Source organism: Pistacia vera, unplaced genomic scaffold (assembly GCF_008641045.1).
Source record: "Pistacia vera cultivar Batoury unplaced genomic scaffold, PisVer_v2 Contig110, whole genome shotgun sequence".
Taxonomy (NCBI): domain Eukaryota; kingdom Viridiplantae; phylum Streptophyta; class Magnoliopsida; order Sapindales; family Anacardiaceae; genus Pistacia; species Pistacia vera.
The window spans coordinates 234,139-254,893 of record NW_022195138.1 but is presented as its reverse complement, the minus strand read 5'-3'; positions in this window follow the sequence as shown (position 1 = coordinate 254,893).

The following is a 20,755-nucleotide window of genomic DNA, read 5'->3' as shown; positions in this document are numbered from 1 at the left end:
TTTTAATTACAAAATTAAAATCAACCTATTCTAATTTACATCGATAAATTAGAAATCTCGAGTTACATTTGAAGGGAGTGAGATGAGAAGAGTGTAAGGTTTAATTAAACCAAAATACGCAGTGGAATAGTAATTTTAAATTTTATTAAACCTTAATGCCATGATCTGGGTATTGATTTAATTATTTTCATGTTAAAATCACATTCAAGGTTGTGACTTACTTACTTTCTTTTGGAGGCTCCTTCTCTTTAATCTACGCATGTCGATTCAAGGGTATAATCACGCTTTAATATCCACACTGAGAAAATGAAGAGGGATTAAAGAAAACCCACTTGCTAGGGAGGGTATGAAAGTGGTGGCTATGGTTTTTCTCTCTCTCAAAATTTGTCTTAATTTTGATTGAATGAAATTCGCTTCTAAACCTAATTTTTAAGTTGTCTTATACAGGCAATTTAAAACTCTACTCCAACTTGGATTAGGATACTATTATTTTCCTTGTTTGGTTTTAATCGTAAACCAAATAAGAATAGAATTAATTAGGTTTCTTCATAGCATTAATATATTAAATATATTAATCAACTAATTAGGAATTTTATTTTTTTCAATTAATATTAAATATAAACATTTAATATTGATTAGGGTAATTTAGTTAATACAATTAATACTAATATATTTAACAAATATATTAAATATTAATTAGGTAATTTATTTATTCTACAATAAATAGACATAGGCACCAACCTATATTAAATTACCGAAATACCTTTATGGTCATTGTCATATATATAACCAAACTGTGTAGTGAGATAACTTTTATTGTAACCAAAAGTGATGAATCCTTTGTTGATCCATCATAGCCATGATATATTTCATGATGTTGTCAATCACCACCGTACTGGTAAACCTGTAAAGGATTACGTTAGGCTAGTGTCAAACCACACCACTACATACACACAACACTTTGGTGATCTCAAGTCTTAGAATCACATGCACCACCATCCGTAAGAGGATTTGTCTAGTGGGTCAGTCTAGTGAACTTGCATCCAACAAGCACCCATGCATTGCACCAGGTTGTCACCAAAAAATCTTGACATGCGAGACATGTCACTACCTTTCAGTAGGGTCGTTCAACGCTATGATAGTCTTATTGTATTATCTATGCCCTATGTCAAAATAATACTGGGTTATGGACATTTTTAGAATGGCCACCATATATGCTCATAATGATCTCCCAATCAAGACTTAACAAAGTTTGATTCCCTCGTCATGGTTCTATGACCCTAAGGACGTATATTATAACATACACGAGATGTGAATTACATAATATAATTAATGCCTTTATTAATCTATAAACATGATACGTTAGAGTCAATTACAATAAATTGATTAGCTCTAAAGCACCTACTCTAACAAAGAGAAATACAATTAGAATAGAAGAGGGAGGCAATCATGTAGGTCCCATTTCCCAGAATTAAATAAAACACAATACCAAAGGTTCAAGGTCCATGTAGAGGGCACCATGCAATTTCAAATTGAAGAACATTGCATACAAACAATCAAAACAAGAAAAATCAGATTTTGATTTGTTTTGGTTAATAACAAATTACCCTTAGACATTTTGCAGAATTCGTTTGGTACAACAGGTTCTAAACTTTATAGATTAGTCCCTGCTATTGGACTTCACTCTGTTGGGCCTCCAGAATATATCAAACATGCATCAACACATTGTAGTGATTCTAGACATTTAATCACGCATGACGAGTAGCAAAAATCAGCCCAAAATTCAGTCCATCGCACCATAACGCAGGTTGCTCGTAAAACATTTCGTGCGCAACAACGCACGTGGGCTGCAACACATTTAGACTTTCAAGACATGCTAAAACGTGTCAGCTAATGTATGGCATGATTCATTGACTCGATTGATTCACTATAGCTTCTAAAATTATCAGTTTACAAACATTTACTCAACTCACACGCGACAACGTGCAGAAAAACTGTATGTTCGAAAACTGATCAAAACCCCATGCCACACCAGTCCAAAAACTCGGGAAGGCGTATTAAACTGATCCTCACACATGAAGCAACACGTGAAAGTCAACCATGCATCAAAATATGTGCTATAGCGCGATCGAGAGCGAGTTTTCGAGAGTGAACTGCAGGCTGTCGCAAGAAGGTCTACAGTGCACAAACGCACAGTAAATGATGCACTTGGCTGGAAACACAAAGTGCATATCAAGGCCGTGTGTGGGAGCACATGAACATCATGGTTTAATCGTGCTTAATCATGCACGACCATGGCGGTGCCCAAGAGGTGCAGCAGCAGATGCGCGCACCAACGCGCAATTGTGTGGGACAGTTGCCGTGTGTGACCACTGCAACGCAGTTTACGGTAATGCTGATCAAGGCTGCGTGCCGGAGCACGGGGCCACTACTCCTCCACGCCTTGTTTCGCGTGACTGTCCCACCAACAATGCATAATCGCGCACGGCAACGCACGGCAGTAGTGCATTGTTGCACGCGGCAGTGCAATTAGGGTTTCAAAAAATTTATTTAAAAACAAATCAGATCATAAGCATTTAATCCAACTTCAACTAATCAACAAAATAAATTAATCAATTTCAATTCATATAATACAAATCGAAATTAAACAAAACAAAAACATGCAACAAATCAAGCACATGCTTTCAATCAAAATTAAATAAAATATTCAATTAATATGTGACTCTGATACCACTATAAGGTTTTAATGCAATAAAAGACTAGCGGAAACTATAATAATTTTTGCATTAAACCTAAAACCATGAATCTGGGAGTTGAATATTTTATTTACATGCAATAAACATAATCAAAACCATTCAAGAATCTATTTGTACCTCCATTTGGAGACTCCTTCAAAGTCTCTTAAGCAAGCTAATTCAAAAGAGCATTGAACACAATGGTATCCATACGGAGACATGATCACTCACAATTAATTTGTTTTGCTAGAACTAATTAATTGCTTGAAGGTTTGAAAAACAATGAATGAAATTGAGAGAATTTTCTCAATTCCAATAGCAAAGGGTGACACTCTCTAATTAGGTTATTAAACTCTAAATTAATTCATGGCTATATAGCGTGAATACTCTTATTCTACTTTGGAATAGGATTAACCCTTTTCCTAAGTGGAATATGTTTCATTTGGTAATTAATTAATTTATATTTATATTTATATATTTATTTGAGTCAATATATAAATATACAATTTTGCAAATCCAATTCCAATATAAATATTGGAATTATGCAGCAACCTTAACAAATTTAATTTCAAAACAAAATTACGCAAATACCCTTTTGCCAAAAGATGAAATTGCCCTTTCACTAAAAAGGACGAAAATGCCCTCATTCATTATTAACCTCAAACTTTCTTCTAAGTGTGTGACAAATATGCTCTCTATAATGACGGCAATAAGTAGTATCACAATTATCCACCAATTAATTGTCTCACTAAAGACAAACCAAAATTGGTCTCTAGCAAGGCATCATGGTTACGTAACATATAAAGATCAGCAAAGAACTAATACATATCAATGGTATGGTTAACGTACAATTCAATCTCTTTATCATATATTATCTTATCAAGGTTTTAAGTACAGAAATAATGTCAACTTTAAATATATTACCTTGACATATTGGCATTCGGTTATCAAATAGATGACCAAATAAAATTGGATTTGAGCAACAACTCGATCCTACTGTAGCCACAAATTCGTAGTCGTTGTAATTAACCGAATATAACCATGAGATAACTTCTTCTATACCCAGGATTGATGAATCCTTTGTTGATCCACCATAGTCATAATGTATTTCTCAATGTAGCCAACCACCACGTACTGATAATCCTAAATAGGACTACGTTAGCTTAGCATCAAACTATACTAATATTTACACACGGCGTTATGGTAATCTCAAGTCTAAGGATCACATGCACCACCATCTATTAGAGGATATGTTCTATAGACATTGGGTTATCATCTATATGGAATCCTCTTGGTGAGTAAATCTAGTGAAATTTGATAAGAGCTTGAAAATACACTTATACTTAGTGGTTTATAGGTATCGTTTGTGGGAAATTATGATTAATTTGCATGAATTAACTTAATTGTTTCATAAATGCACTTTTCGCGATCACAAGTATTTTTGTTGTGTTTTCAGGGCATAAAAGCTTAAAAATAATATTAGGATGAAAGACGATGTTGGCAAGAGAATTTGTCATTACTAGAGACACACGGTTCGAGAATCAGAGTTGAAATGAAGAAGATATGGTGTATTTAGCATGGAACACGAAATCTGGAAAATGATCCAGCTTTGAAAATGCTTTGGTCTTTTGATTTGAACTGTAGACCTCTGATTTGGATGATTCTTAGACATTTGGAAGCTGACTTGAAGGGATATAATTATTATATTTATGACTTCTTCAGATTTTAACTTTTTCGTGTTCAAATTGGAAGATCTTTCGGCACCATGGCATTCAGATTCCGGTTTGAAAAAGGCGTGTCCAGGAGATAGAACCTTCATGAAACTGCCATAAATTCATCCGAACAAGCTGGGAGTCGTGCCATATATTCTTGTGAAGCTCTGGAAGTCTTGTTTATGTAGAATTTTACAGTTTCTTATTATGAGTTTTCTAGAAGAAGATATTCCAGTTTTAGTACTGGAGAGTCAGTGTAGGAATCCTAATTCTACATGGATTCTATCTAGCCTAATCCAAAATTGATTCTCCTTTTTTGTATAGGACTTTCCCATTAATTTTTCCACAACCCTAGCACTATAAAAAGATGTCTTTAGGGATTTTTAAAGAAGGAGGAGAATATAGAGAACAAAAATACTCAATAATGTAGAGATTAAGAGAGATTGAAAGAGGCTTGGACAAAATAATTGGGGAAGATCATCATCAACTCTACTGTTCAACCCAAGATTTCCTAAGTTTTTCTTATCTCTTGTTATTATTTTGTTATTCATTAATATGATTATGTTTTAATTCTTCTCCATGAGTAACTAATTCTTTTGTGATTGAGGGTGATTTCAAAGCCCTAGATATGTCTTGAAATTAATAAAATATGTATCTATTTATCTTTTTATCCCTCTTGGTTATGTGATTATTTCTTTGTGAATAGGGTTTAAACAGATTGTCTTAATTGTTTAAGTGCGCAATTAAATTGTTAAAAATTAATCTATTAATGCCAATTTAGGTTGTTTAGTACGGAATCGCTTTATTAACCTAAATAACTAGTGGTAAAATGTATGTCTGCATACATGAGGGGTATTCACTCAAGAGAACTAAACCAACCATAAGAGTTTAGCCTTGATTCGATAGGTTTCTCACATCATAATGTTTTTATTACTTTGAATCTAGCGATCGTATCCTAGGTTATTTAATAAATAAGGAATTGGGTTACGACCGTATCTAATCCAACGACTTAGTATGGAAAGATGAAACTTATCAACGTTTGGAATTTTCTGAGCTGATGTAATCAAGAGGATAGGAAGTTAAAGAGTGCTTTTATTGATTTGCATTATATGTTTAGTGGTGGCGAATGATCCTTTAATCAAAGTTATCTCATATTCTCTCACTTTTATAATTATGTTACTTTTTTTTTTTTAGTTAGTTGTTTAAATAGTTGTTTTTAATTTTTTGTTTAATCATAAACCCCTTGTTTAAGTGGGTAACAGTTAATTAGAAAAGTCTTATGCGGGAAAGACCCTTACTTGCTCTGTACTGCTACACAACATTGCTTTAGATTTTAAGTGAGGTAAAATTAGGTATTGCTTTTGCAGGCATCAAACTTGTATAAAACAAGCATCCATGCATTGCACCAAGTTGTCATCAAATAACTTTAACATGTGAGATCAGTCACTACCTTCTGATAGGGTCGCTTAACACTATGATAGTCTTACCATATTATTTGTGCCCTTAGTCAAAATAATACTGAGACTACAGATGTTTCTAGAATAGCCATCATATGTGATCATAGGGTCCTCATAATTAAGATTTAAAACACTTTATTTCCTCGTCACAGTTCAGTCACTCTGAGAACATATATCAGTACATAGAATAATATGAATCACATGATATAGAAATTATGCATTTTATTATATTTAACATGATATAACAAATAGTCAAAATTAAAAATAATATTGGCTCTAGTGCACCTACTCTAACAAATCCACCATAATCTCAATATACTTCTCAATGCCGTTAATCACTACCATTCTAATAGCCCTAAAAAAGACTACGTTAAGCTAGTGTCAAGCTACACCAATTAGTATACAAGAAGCTCTAATGATCTCAAGTCTAAGGATCACATGTACCACCATCCATTAGATGACTTATTTCATAGACACTGTGGTTACCATCTATATGGAATACTCTAGTGGATCAAACCAATGAACTTACTCACAACAAGCACTCATATGTTGCACTAGGTTGTCATCAAACAACCTTGACAATTGAGATCGGTCATTGTCTTTCAACAAGATCGTTCAACACGATGATAACATTACCGTATTATTTGTGCCTGTGGTTAGATAATACTAAGACTAAGGACGTTTCTATAATAGCCACCTAATGTGCTCATAGGGATCTCACTTTCAAAATTTAAAGCACTTGATTTCCTCGTCACTTTTCTACCATTCTAAGAGTATATATTATAGTAAGTTAATACAAATTATATGATATAGAAGTATTGCCTTTATAAATGAATAAACATAATATATTAGAGTCAATTTACAATAAACAAATTGGCTTTAGGACACCTACACTAACACTTGTGAATCAACTATACTTAACATTTAGTAGATTTTTGGCATTCTTTGTAAATCAACGAAGATCGTAACACCCACTAATTTTGGTATTCTTTCAAATCAACGAAATTAGAGTCTTTCCACCATTATCCGTTTCCCTGTTATCCGTTGCATCAAAATGAGGGTCTCAAAGAAACACATCTTAGCCCATCACCTTTGAAAATACAGAACACCGCATCAAAGGATCAACAATTGTTGCTTTTCCAGACTTGTTTTGAGATCTTCTTATTATTTTTTATTTTTTTCATCGAAGAGGGGTCAAACACAAATCATTGAAAAAAAAGGAACAACTCAATTCCGTGGCAAGTTCATCCCGATGTTATTTTTGAAGTTTTCTGCTTCTTTTATGAATTGTATATGTTATTTACTTACTTTAATCCTCCAGGGAAAAGACAAAGCCTTGTAAAGTAAGGCATGAACTTTCATAGAAAGTGACTACCATGTCTCATTTGGATCCTTACAGATCCCAATCTAAAACTGAAGATCAAAGGATAATGTATTTGTAAAATACTGCCAACCAAATCTAGATACATTTACAGATGCAATAAAGGTAACAAGATCATACATACTTTCTGCCAATACACTTGTGAAGATTAATATTATCAATGAACAATTTATTCAAGTTACAATTAATGCATTTGTTACACGCTAGAACTATGGTAGACATGTTGGGTCTAAGAGTACTTTTCCTATATAACGAAAGACAAAATGTTAGATAGATACAAATATTGATGATACTAGGGTAATAGAAAATTTCACATAGTCTAAACAAACTTTAAAAGAGATAATAACCCCTAAAGAAAAACAAGTCTTTGAAGAGGAACAAATCTCTAAAGAAATACAACATATATGAAAACATCTCCATAAATAATGCTTACATAAAAAAGAAATGTGGAATCATGAAACGATTTTGTCGATGAAATATTTTAATTCTCAATGGCTATTGAAGTTATAAATGATTATTTTGTGCTACACATTGTCGATCAAGATAGACTGATGCATAATTGGCTAAAGTAAAACGAAACAATTTAAGCAAAGTTGATTTCATTAATAAATCAAAAAGTATTTAGACTTTGTTGCCCAAACATAAAGACATTAAACTTGTGGGATACGAATAAATATTCTCAAGAAAACTAACTGAGAAAAATAAGATTTTAAAATATAATCTAGATTTGGGGCTCGAGTTTCTCATAGAAAGGAAAAACCATTTGAATTGTTTCCTTTTAATCGGTGATATTGGCGGCACATACTGCGTATATATGTCCACCATTCCTTTGTATCTTGGAATGCCAAAATTATTGAATTGTGAAAGAAGAAAACATCATTAAAGTCCTTTTATTCTTCTTTATAATTTCTCTTTTATTACTTATTACGTTTCCCTTTTGGGTGCGTTTGGTTCAGGAAATGTTGAATTACTGGAATCTTATATTACCTTGAAGATTATTAAGAATCTTTAGAAAAATATGTTTGGTTAGTTGATGGGTATGCTATATTAATATGTTTGGTTAGGGAGAATAAATTGATAAGTATGTTATTTAAATTATTAAAGTGCCCTCTTTTTAAATATTAATATAATATTATTTTTATTATTAATTTTTGAATAATTTCTCTTAACCTCCAATATTTCAGATTTAGTTAAAACACCCCATTTATATAAAAATTTAATTTATGATAAAATCACTCCCACCCCTGCCGCTACTGCAAACCACCGTCGGAAGTCTCCGAAAGTCGCCATGAGTAGTTCACCGTGACCATGAGGCTCCGATATGGCCGTTTGTGGCCATATTGATGGCTGAAAACGGCCATATCAGGTCAAATCCCATATCATTATCGACCAGATCTATTCTGGGCAGAATAGATTTAGCCATTAACGGCCAGATCTCGCCCAGATATGGCCATTTTCGGCCAAAACGGCCATATCGAAGCCTCCTAGCTAATTTCGGTCATTTTTAGGGACTTCGGCAACTTTTCGGCAGCGGTCCATGGTGGTTGGCTCGCTGTTGACAGTGGTGGCTAGATAGCGGTGGTGGTGGTTTGTAATTTGTTTTAAATATGAGGGCATTATTATCCAAAAACTTAATTAAATAAGGGTAAAATTAAAATGGTATATTAATGTAAATTTATTTTAAAACAGGGGCATTATTGTCTAAATTTTTTATTAATAAATGATATAATTGTAACAAAAATACTTAAAAAAATAGAAATAATTAGATTACCTCTAGTATTATCAACAGTAACAATTATTAATAATACAAAATTATCATAATCTTATATTATTTAATAATTAAATATAATAATCAAATAATATAAAATAACGTAATCTTAATAATATTCTATTACCTCTTATCAAACGCCCTTCGTGTAATTCTCCTCAAAAGGTACTTATATATTAGTTTTACAACAAATTTACGGTTAAATGAGAGTATATATACAAATGGAATTAAAAAATTTCTTAGTTTTTCGATAGAAACGACGTGATTATTACTTGTCAGCAAGCTATGTCTGTCTAGTGGTTAGACTCTAAAATCATGAGTAGAGTTATAGGGTGACAGAGGACAATAAATCCGGCAAACAGAAGAACATTTTTTAGCCAACACGAGTAAAATAAGAAATTAAAATTAAAATAAAAACCGTAGACTACTGTAATGATTACAATACAGTAACAGACATTAATGATTGATGGTTAGCACCGGATCCAGCCATGGCCATCCTCAATTATTATTTTTAAAATATTAATTTAATTCATTCTAACAAAAATATTAATATATAATTAATTTTTACTTTTAACTCACAATTTCAATTTATTATTGAATAACAGTCGTTACAGAAAAAGTGATAAGAGTTACAGTTCAACATATCAACTTTATATCACTCTCATCTCAGCTTCTGCCACCTTCACATTCAATTCTCCCGGTACCACCAACTTTGCTTTTCCATCACCCCTGTTTACAGAGTCTTCGAATCAATTTATATTTAAATTTGTGATATTTTGATATTATTATAATAAAATAATTTCAAAGTTAAGTTAATTATTAATATGTTTTTTAATAATAGTAGGGATAGGCTCCATCAATTTATATTTAAATTTGTATTATTTTAATTATTAATTATAATAAAATAATTTCAAAGTTAAGTTAATTATTAATATGTTTTTTAATAATAAGAAGCATAGAAAAAACTTAATGCTACTATATATATAGTGTGTGGGCTACAGCTTAGTTTATATTAAAGTTGTAATCCTGTTCCCTCGCTTTAATCACCAAATCGAAAAGAGTTCTTCCTCATTTTGCAAATCATTTTCAACTTCTTTATTAGCCGGATACAATATTTAATTAACTTGACATAATGGTAACAAACAAAATAATTACCTTTTCTCTCTTACAACAAATTTAGGATTTATTTCGTATGAGAGATTATCATAGATTTCCATTAAAATTTTAAAATTTATGACTGGAATGACATTTTCGCACTTTATATCATAGACTACTCTCAAAATTTAAAATGGTATCATGAATACCCTTTTGTTCTAATTCTGTTATGTCCTCGTTTGTAGTAGATGGGTGAAATAATAAATTTGGTCTTATCAGAAAGTGTTAGGGTAAAATTAGAGGTGGGAAAGGCCCGAGGCCTAGTCAATCCTAGGCTTGGACCCTTAAGGGCTCAGGCCCAAATAATCAAGGACCGTCCTAGGCCCATGAGATTTCTCAAGGCCCAAACCGGTCCCTAGGACTAGTTAGGATCGGTCCCTAGTAAATTACATTTAGCCCCCCTATTTTTTATATCTTTGGGCTAAATCGAAAATTATGTAGGGGATTTATGTAATTTTTTAGGGGGTGATTTATAATTTTTTAGGGGGTGATTTATAATTTTTTTTAATTAATTAGTAAATAAGTATAAATGAATGGTTAATTGGTTATAAATTTATATGGTTTTAATTTAAAGAGATAATTTAATTTTATCGAAAATATAATTTAAACTTAAACAATTAAATAAATTTATTTTTATTAAATTATTAATTTACGTAAATTTTCACTCAAATCTGTATTTCTGAAGAGGTCGGGTAGATTGGGATCTTCAGGATGGTACTATAGTATTCTGTCTGCATAAGTTCAATCCCGTAAGCATGTAATGATTTCAACCATCTCATTGATTAAAGAGCATATTCTGTCTTCAATAATCCGGCCACTAATTGAGAATGCCAACTCGAATGCAATCGTGGAAACTGACACACATAAAATATGCCACGTGCCATTTGGGCTACTATGGGGAATCGACTTGCATTTTGGTTCTACCATTGAAGCACATCCATCTCGCATTTCTCCCTCTTTGTCATGTAGGACATGTCCATTTGCAGATAGCGTTGTAGCTCACTTGGTCCATGTGTGTATGCACTAGAGCTGTTACATCCACCACCACCGGTACTAAATTCCATATACGTCCAAATGCTCCATCCCTGTTGATGAATGTCTTCATCAGCTTCATGTTCCTCATCTCTGATTGGCGTTCAACTGTACTTATTCATATACAATGAAAAAAGATTTTCCAATTTTCCATTAAATTCTATCAAATAAGAACTGTAGTCATAATCTAAATATTGGCCTATCTTACTAATTATACAAGTAAATATGTTTAATCTAAACCTAGGATCTACAATACCTAATCCATATAAGAATGGAATATCTAACCAATATTTCTGGTAATTTGTTTCAATTTGTGAAACAATGTTGCTTAAATCTTCATTATATCTATGTCTAGCAAAAGTTTTACAAATTTGAAGTAAAATATCTAACAATAAATTAGTAGTAGGACAATAAATACCAATTAATGTATTAGTGGAATCATAAAAAACTTTAAGAAATGAATGAAAAATATTGCAAATAGTCCAATCATCATCATTGATGACTTCGTCCGGATAGTTCTTCTGATTGATGAAATTTGTAATTTGTCTTGCAATTGGAATAGCTCATTGCAACATCAAGTACGTTGAGTTCCAACGAACAGGCATGTCACAACATAGGTTCTTCGGTTGAACCGGCGGCTCCTCTTAGTGACAATATTTGACATACTTAGTCCATCTTGTATTGCTACTGGCAATGAATCCAATAGTCGCACGCACCTTACCAATCCTCGCATGTATAGCTTCTAAACCTGCTTTAACAATCAAATTGATGATGTGGCAAGCACATCTCTAGTGAAAAAAATTTGTCTTCACCAAGCAGATCCAATCTCTTTTGAAATAAAGAAATCGTCGCGATGTTAGCAACTGCATTATCAAGCGTTAGCGCCACAGCTCTCTCAATTAATAAATAATCTTGCAAAATTTCAATAATTGTAAAATAAATAGTGTTAGCAATATGTTTAGCATAAACTAGTTTAAAACCTATCAATTTTTGTTGTAAAGCCCAATTATGATCTAGGTAATGTATTGTGACACTCAAAAAATTTGTTTTTGATCTAGCAACCTGTTAGTAACTGATCAGATTCGCGTAGCGAAAAAACGTAATATTCAAAGTGAATCAATCAGTTACACGAACCAAGATTCGAGTACAGATTATAATGTTTTCATGCATACACTGAAATGTAAAATAAAACTGTATAAAAACAAATTCATACAAGGATTTATTTCATGCAGACGTTTGGAGGCTCCTCCAAATATCTCTAACTTCGAACACGAACACTGTTCACTGGCTACTATTCACCATCTGCTATTCACGGTCTACTGTTTACCATCTACTGTTCACGTGATTCTCGCTAATCGATCCAATGTAGGATGGCACTCACGGAAGTCCACACGAAGATAATCCGCAGAACCCTTGATTATTTTGCTAGAACGATCAAAGGCTTCAAGAATCAAGAAAGAAGAACAAGAAAAATTTTGTTCTTCACACAAGAGTGTAACGTGAGAGAGAGAGAGAGAGAGAGAGGATGGCTAGGGTTTTTGATTATTGAATAATCCTTATTTTGTTTTAATTTTAAGTTGCACTTATATAGTGCAACAATTAAAATCCTATTCCATTTAGGAATAGCCATGGGCTCCAACCCTCGTTCACCCTTGCAATCAAACATACCCTTTATGGTATTTTAATTAATTAATTATTATTATTAAAATCAATTAATATATAATGATATATTAACATTCAATTAATAATAATAATTCATTTAAATATATACATAGATATATTTAAATATAATCTCACTAATTTAATTTTAATATTAAAATTAAATACAGGCAACAACCTCAGCAAATTTAATTGCACTATGAGATTATCAAAATACCCTTTTGTCCTAAAAGACGAAAATACCCTTCTCATAAATTGATTCTTAATTTATCTTCTAAGTGTGTGACTCGTAGGCTTCTCATCATATCGGTAGTGTGTAGTATCGTGATTAATACTAATTAATCGTCTCACTACACACAGACCAAGATTGGCCCCTTGTAAGGCATCATGGCCACCGATAGATTCAAATTCAGCGAAACTGCAGCCTGTCAATGGTATGGTTATCCTTTCATCATCCGTTATCTCATCGAGACTGAGTTACAGAAATAGTGTCAACCTCAGATATCCTCGACATGTTTGTATTCAGTTAATGGACCAATGACCAAAATAATAAATTGGATTGAGCATCAACTCAATCCCACTATGGCCACAGATTTAGTGTCATTTCCATTTACTGAATTACCCAGTGATATAACTTCTCCCGTACCCAAGAGTGATGAGTCCTTTGTCGATCCACCATAGTCTCGATACACCTCTCAATGTAGCCAATCACTACCATATTGATAGCTCCGAATAGAACTATATTGGGCTAGTGTCAAACTACACCAGTTGGTGCACAAGGCGCTCCGGTGATCTCAAGTCTAAGGATCACATGCACCACCATCCGTTAGATGATTTATTCCATAGACACTAGGGTTATCATCCATATGGAATCCTCTAGTGGGTCTGTCCAGTGAACTTGCCTCTAGCAAACACCCTGCGTTGCACCAGGTTGTTGGCAAACAACCTTGACAAGTGAGATCAGTCACTACCTTTCGACCGGTTCGTTCAATGCTATGATAGCCTTACCTATTATCTGTGTCCTTGGTCAAAATAATACTGAGGCTACAGACATTTCTAGAACGGCCATCATATGTGATCATAGGGTTCTCACTATCAAGATTTGAAACACTTGATACCGTCGTCACGATTCTACCATCCTAAGAACATATATAATTACATATAACTATGATTTACACGATATAAAAAGAATATGTCTTTTTTATTGATAAATAAACATTTATCACAGAGTCAATCTTACAATAATTGATTGGCTTTAGGGCATCTACTCTAACACAACCCATACGTCAGAAGTAAGTGCAAAAACTTTCAAATTCTTTTTTTAAGTTTATCACTTATTTTAGTATAAATTTTTTCTATATCCCTTCTGGTTGTACCTCTACTACCAGGCCTTTATTGTGGACAAAAAGCCTTTTTAATCATATCGACAAAAAATACATTTTCAGATAAAGAAAGGGGAGAGTCCGTAGCAACTATGTATTTTACTACTTCTGCTCATGCAGTTTGTGCATTGAATTATTAGTTTGAGAGAGTTGAGGTTTGTAGATTAACATTAAGTTGAGTTTTTATTTTCTTACCGGTTCTATTTGAAGTTAAACCTTGCTACATTACTTGGGGGTGCTTCTTCTCCATGTGTCGCCTCATTGTCGAAGTCTTGTGCTTAGCGCCGATCATGGTTGGACAAAAATTGCATGCCCCACATGTCTCTTCTCCCAACCCATTTGGCTTTGCCCGTTTTGATTTTATGAAATATTTCCATACCTCGGACAAGACCCACTTGGTCGATCTTGCTGTGGTGTCGCAGCTCGCTTATGTTTGGCTGGACGTAATCCCGACTGCCTCTAGATTTGGAATTGTTGCGTCTAGAAATGATGAAAATGGATTGAACCCTTCCATTTCTTGGGTGGATGGAGGAACTGGAACATAATACTCATTATGGGATGATGATCCTCTGAATACATAATTTGGGGAATCCATTATGATAAAATAATAAATAAATAAAATTGATGAAATTGAATAGTAATATGAATAATATATGAAATTGAAAAATGAAAGAAATTGAATAATAGATGAATAAATATAAATATAAATTGAAGAGACTTTGAGAATTGGAGTAGAGAGAATGAGAGATTGAGAGTTGAGAGTTGTGAGGAAAATGGGTGGAAATAAGGGGTTATTTATAGTTTAGGTTTGGGGGGAAAAGTGAAAGAAACTAAACCTTCAAACAATACCCCCCCCCCCCCCCCCTTTTTAATTTCATTAAATTTTGTTTTGTTTTGTGTAATTTTGTTTAGTTAACTTTTTAAATATCAATAATTCAATTAAATTAATTTTTTTTTTGGTGAACATTTCAAATATTAATTCAATTTTAATACAATAAAATTGTAATATAAGAAAAATTAGATTTATTCACTTANTTTTTTTTTTGTAAAATTTCATTTTAACCCCTATATTATTGTCAATTTCATAAAAAGTAAGAGGTTATGGATATTTTCCTGGGGTTTAAATGCAATTAGGGAGGAGGGTTTAGGCCCGGGCCTGGGACCGAGCCTTAGAGGAGGGCTCGACCCTGGGATTGGTCCCTCTTCCTTGGGCCTGTCTAGTTCTAGGCCCGAGCCTTATAGGACCGGTCCTATAACCAGTTTTTTTGGCCTGGGCCAAAATTCCCACCTCTTGGTAAAATGGTAACATCTATTTTATAAGAAAGCGTTGCAAACCTAACGACAATGTGATAGGGTTAGCACAAAGGAGTATTTGTGATAAAATATTTAAACTATGAGGATCCATTTTACAACGCATATGGGTGTTCATGATATAGTTTTAAACTTTGAAAGTAGTCTATGATAAAAAGTGAGAAAGTTGTTATCTGAGGGCCCGTTTGGAGGGGGGGTAATATTAGATAACCGAGGTAATATTTTTTAAATTGAGCAGATGACGATATTTGGTTGATTTGTAAAAAATTATTCCCAGAATCTTTTATAACAAACAATGGAATTTGGAGGGTAAGTTGCCGAGAATATTATTACCTTGGGTGGGGGAGGGGGGCTATTATTAAAATTTACCATAGGTAATATAATTTTGTTTCCCATGTTGCCCCTAAACAGTTAAGCAGTTGGTCCAAATTAGTCTTATATTTGTTAAGATTTACAAAACACCAAATTCACTCATGCAGACCCTTTTGTCCTCCCTTTTTAAATTTTCTGGACGACATTGCCCTTGTTATTGTCATTATTTACAGAAATGTCATTGCACCCAGAATTGGCCACCTTTGTGAGTCGCTGTCGACCGCCGCCGAATGTTGCCGAAAGTCACCATAATGGCATACGCCCGGTCGTGCACCAGTGAGGCCTTTTTTGGCCATGGATCTGTCGGAAATAGCCAGATCTATGGCACTGCCGGCATCACGGCCAGATTTGTGGCATTTTCGACGGCTACCAGTGATTGTGGCTCGCTGTCAACAGTGGTTTAGGGTGGGTATGGGTGTTTTTGTTAAGTTTAAAAAGTTTTTGGTTGCTAGGGTGTTTTTGCTAAATCTGAAAATTAGATTAAAAGAAATTATTCAAAAAATAATAATAAAAAATACTATTATATTAATATTTAAAAAGGAGGGCAATTTAGTAATCTATATAACATACCCACCCATTTATCCTCCTAACCAAACATATTATTCGCCAATTTATTCAAACCAACCAAACACATTTTCTAAACGTTCCTAGTATTCTTCAAGGTGATCTTTCTTTCCGTTAATATAATATACCCCTATAATAAAATATTATATGATCCAAATGCCCCCTAAATGATAAATTTAAAAACCTTAAGGGGTCGTTTGGTTCAGGGAATGTTTTATCACTAGGAATGTTATATTAAGGGGCCGTTTCGATTGGGGGTAAATAAGATAACGCGGGTAATCTTTGTTTATTTTGCAAAATTCTTGTGTTTGGTTTGCAAGTAATAAAATATTATGATAATCTTTTATTGCAAATCGTGTTTACTGTTGGTAATGTGAGGGGCAATCTTATTACCTTGCTTGGGGGTGTTATTGAAACATTACCAGGGTAATATGATTTTTCTACCCATTTTGCCCTTAATTAAAAACAATTTCGGACACAATTGCCCTCAAATGTCTACTAAATAACAATTATCTAGGCCCCCAACATTTGAGAAATTAGCTAAAACACCCCAACAGCAAAAAGTTTAAAAGCTAACAACCCCAGCCACCCAAGATCACCACCGACACCGGCGTCAGTTGCCGTAATATTGCACAACCAACGGGATCTAGCCAATCATGCGCTAGTAAGGCCAGATCTAGCATTTCTATGGCCGTTTTTCGGCCATGGATTTGTGATCCATGGCCATTTTCGACTTTGCCAATGCACGACCGGCCATATACAGCCAGTTGTGCGTCATTCTGTCGACTGCCGACTGTGGCCGACGGTGGTGGTTGGCTGCCAGCATTGGCTTAGGGTCGGTGGGTGGGACTGATTTTGCTACAAATTAAATTTTTGGACAGCAATGCCCTTATTTTGAAATTAATTTACATGAACTCTACCATTACCCCTAAATAATTAAAGTTTTGGATATTAATGCCCCTGTTTCTAAAAAAATTTACAAGCCACCCAAGAGGACTGCTACAGCCAGCCACTAGCACCACCATCGGCAACCACCGTCGGTGATGAACAATTTTAATTCCTCGTAAGTGCATGAATCGCTATGGTCTTCTAGTGTGCAAAAGCAATGGTCGATCCCACAGAAATTTGTAAGCACTCAATTAATCCTAATATACTATGCCTTAATTAAACAAATAAAATCAACAAAATTTTAAACAAAAGAAATTAAACTAATTACTAAGGAAGCAAAATAAATTCTAAACCAACTGAATTAAATAACAAAATTAAAAATTAATTGAAAACTAATGCAAGAAAAACCTAGGTATCCGATTTCACCATAACAATATGATTCTCTACTAAGAACATATTTATTGTCGTCTCAATCCAATTCCTAGGGTTCAATCTTTCATCATTATGATATTACCATTTGATGTTCAGGTTTAACCAAGTATTCTTAACCATTAAACTCACTAGGATGTTTAGTAAAGCCTAACAATAAAGAACCCATTAAGAACAAGAAGTACTCAAAATATGAACCAAATCGTATCTAGCCTAATGCTTGCCTCAACACAATCTAATCATTCAAAAGAGCTGTTCAAGGTTTGCATATGATGTATACCTTGCCTTGTCTCAAACAATCAATTGTTTTGTATTTCAAAGTTAGCATATGATGTTTACCATACTTATTTCATACAAAACATCAAGATCAAATTAAGTGCAATGCATGAAACTAGAAATATATTGAATCAATAGAACAATAAAATTAATCAAAGCATAAAACCTTCATGTTCGGTTACATCGAATCCCTAAAAAAGTATTTAGTTACACATGATCGTATCAAACCTTTCAAAAACATGAAGTACAAGAGAAAAAGATGAAACCCTAGGTAGATCCCTTCTCCTTGCCTCTCTCAAAGTTGAAGTCTCCTAAAAATATACCTAAAGACATCCTTTTATAGTGCTAGGGTTGTGGGAAAGTAATGGGAAAAATCCTATACAAAATAGGAGAATAAAATTCGGATTAATCTTAAGTTGAGTCCTTCTAAAATAAGGATTCATGTGCTAACCCTTTGGTACTAAAACAAGAATATCTTCCTCTAGAAATCTCAGAACAACGAACCGTAAAATTCTAGGTAAACTAGACTTCCAAAGTTTTACAAAAATATGTGGAACAGCTCCCAGTTCGTGCTGAGGAATTCATGGTAGCTTGGCGAATTTTCCATTTTCTATTTGTTTCTCCTTAACAGCTACTGTTGGAAAATTGTGTGCTGAAAGACTTCCACTTTTTAGCATGAAAAATTATGAATCTGATGAAGCCATAAATATATTAATTGTAGCTATTTGAATCATATTTCCAGTGGTCCAAGAATCATCTAAATATGACTTTAGGATCAATTTTTAACCATATTCCAAGTTGAAATGGATCACGACCAAAACAAAAAAGTTATAGACCTATCTCTCAGATTTCAAATGCCAACATAACAGGTCAATCGGAGTTGTGTAGCTAAAGTTACACCCATTTTAGTGCAGCATGTTTACTCACGCTGCGGCACAAAAATCCTCTACTGCAGACAATCTTCAAATATTCATAACTTCTTTATTTGAGCTCCGATTCTCGAATCGTTTGTTCATCCACAATTATGCTTCTTTCCTCTTTAATGTCCATGCTTGAAATCCTCATTTTTCAGCACCTAAATACTAAAATTCACAAAGCATACCCGTGATTCTAGAAAATAAAAGAGATACATAAATTAAGTAAAATTAACCAATTAAACATAATTGCCTCACAAAATACCCTTAAAATAACTAAGTATGAGGGTGCTTCCAAACACTCATCAGTCAGCCAACGTCGTCAAAATGGCACACGACTAGCGGGATTTGTCCGGTCGTGCACCAATATGGCATTTTCCAGCCATATCGATGGCCATGGATCTAGGACTTTTTGGGCTAGGTTGTCATCGATATTAAGCCCGATCTAGGCTGATTCTAGCATCAGCGTCGGCTCCAACCACCACCATCTTACTCCTCTCATTTTCCCCTTCAAATCCCACCAAACCCCATCACCGGAGCTGCCTCTAATTGCCGGCGAAGACCACTGTTTTTTCGTGATTTCCCTTTTTTTTGGTGCTTTTTCGATCGCGTTTTCTATTGGAAATCACCCTTACTTGCATCGATCAACTCCCCTTCACCTCCTCTTCAAAACCCCTCAAAGAACATCTTGCACTTCTCGTTCGACGGTTGGCAGTAGTTTAGGCGGCCAGTAGTGGCTTGGGTGGGTTGGAGTGTTTTAGCAAAATCTCAAATGTAGGGGGTTAAAAGAAATGATTCAAAAATAATAATATTATATTAATATTTTAAAAGGAGGGCAATTTAGTAATCTATATTACATACCCACCAATTTATTCCAACCAACCAAACACATTTTCCTAAACATTCCCAATAATCTTCAAGGTAATTTATCTTCCATTAATTTGTAACATTCTCAGTAATACAATATTTCCTGAACCAAACACACTCGTAATGTTATATTAAATGTGTTTGGTTAGATTGGGATAAATTGGTGGGTATTTGATATCAATATGTTTAGTTGGAAGGAATAAATTGATGGGTATGTTATATAGATTACTGGATTACCCTTCTATTTTAATAATATTATTATTATTTTAGATTATTTTTTAACCCCCTACATTTGAGAATTTAGCTAAACACTCCTAAAATAAAAGATTAAAAATTAACAAAAGCATCCCAACAATCCAAGAGGACAGTCGGTTGCCAGCCACCACCACCGAACATCAATCAATAATGGCCGAAATGGCGCACAACCGGCTGGATCTGGCTGGTCATGCGTCGATCTGGTCGTTTCCAACCAGATTATGACGGTCAAATAGATGTAGTTGTGGTCGTTGATGACGGCCAGATAGATCTGGTTGTGGCCATTGATGATGACCAGATAGATCTAGCCTCAAAAACCACATCGACACATGATTGGCCAGATCTGACCGGTCGTGTGCCGTTCTAACTACGTCGACCACGGTGGCTACTGACTGCCGGCGATGGTGGCTAGGGTGGCCTACAATTTGTTTTAAATACAAGGATATTATTGTCCAAAAACTTAACTAATTAGGAGTAAAATTGTAATGGCAAGTTCATGTAAATTAATTTCAAAATGAGGGCATTATTGTCTAAATTTTTATTAATAAGGGATAAAATTGTAACAAAAATAAGATTACCGAATTATCTTAAAATACCT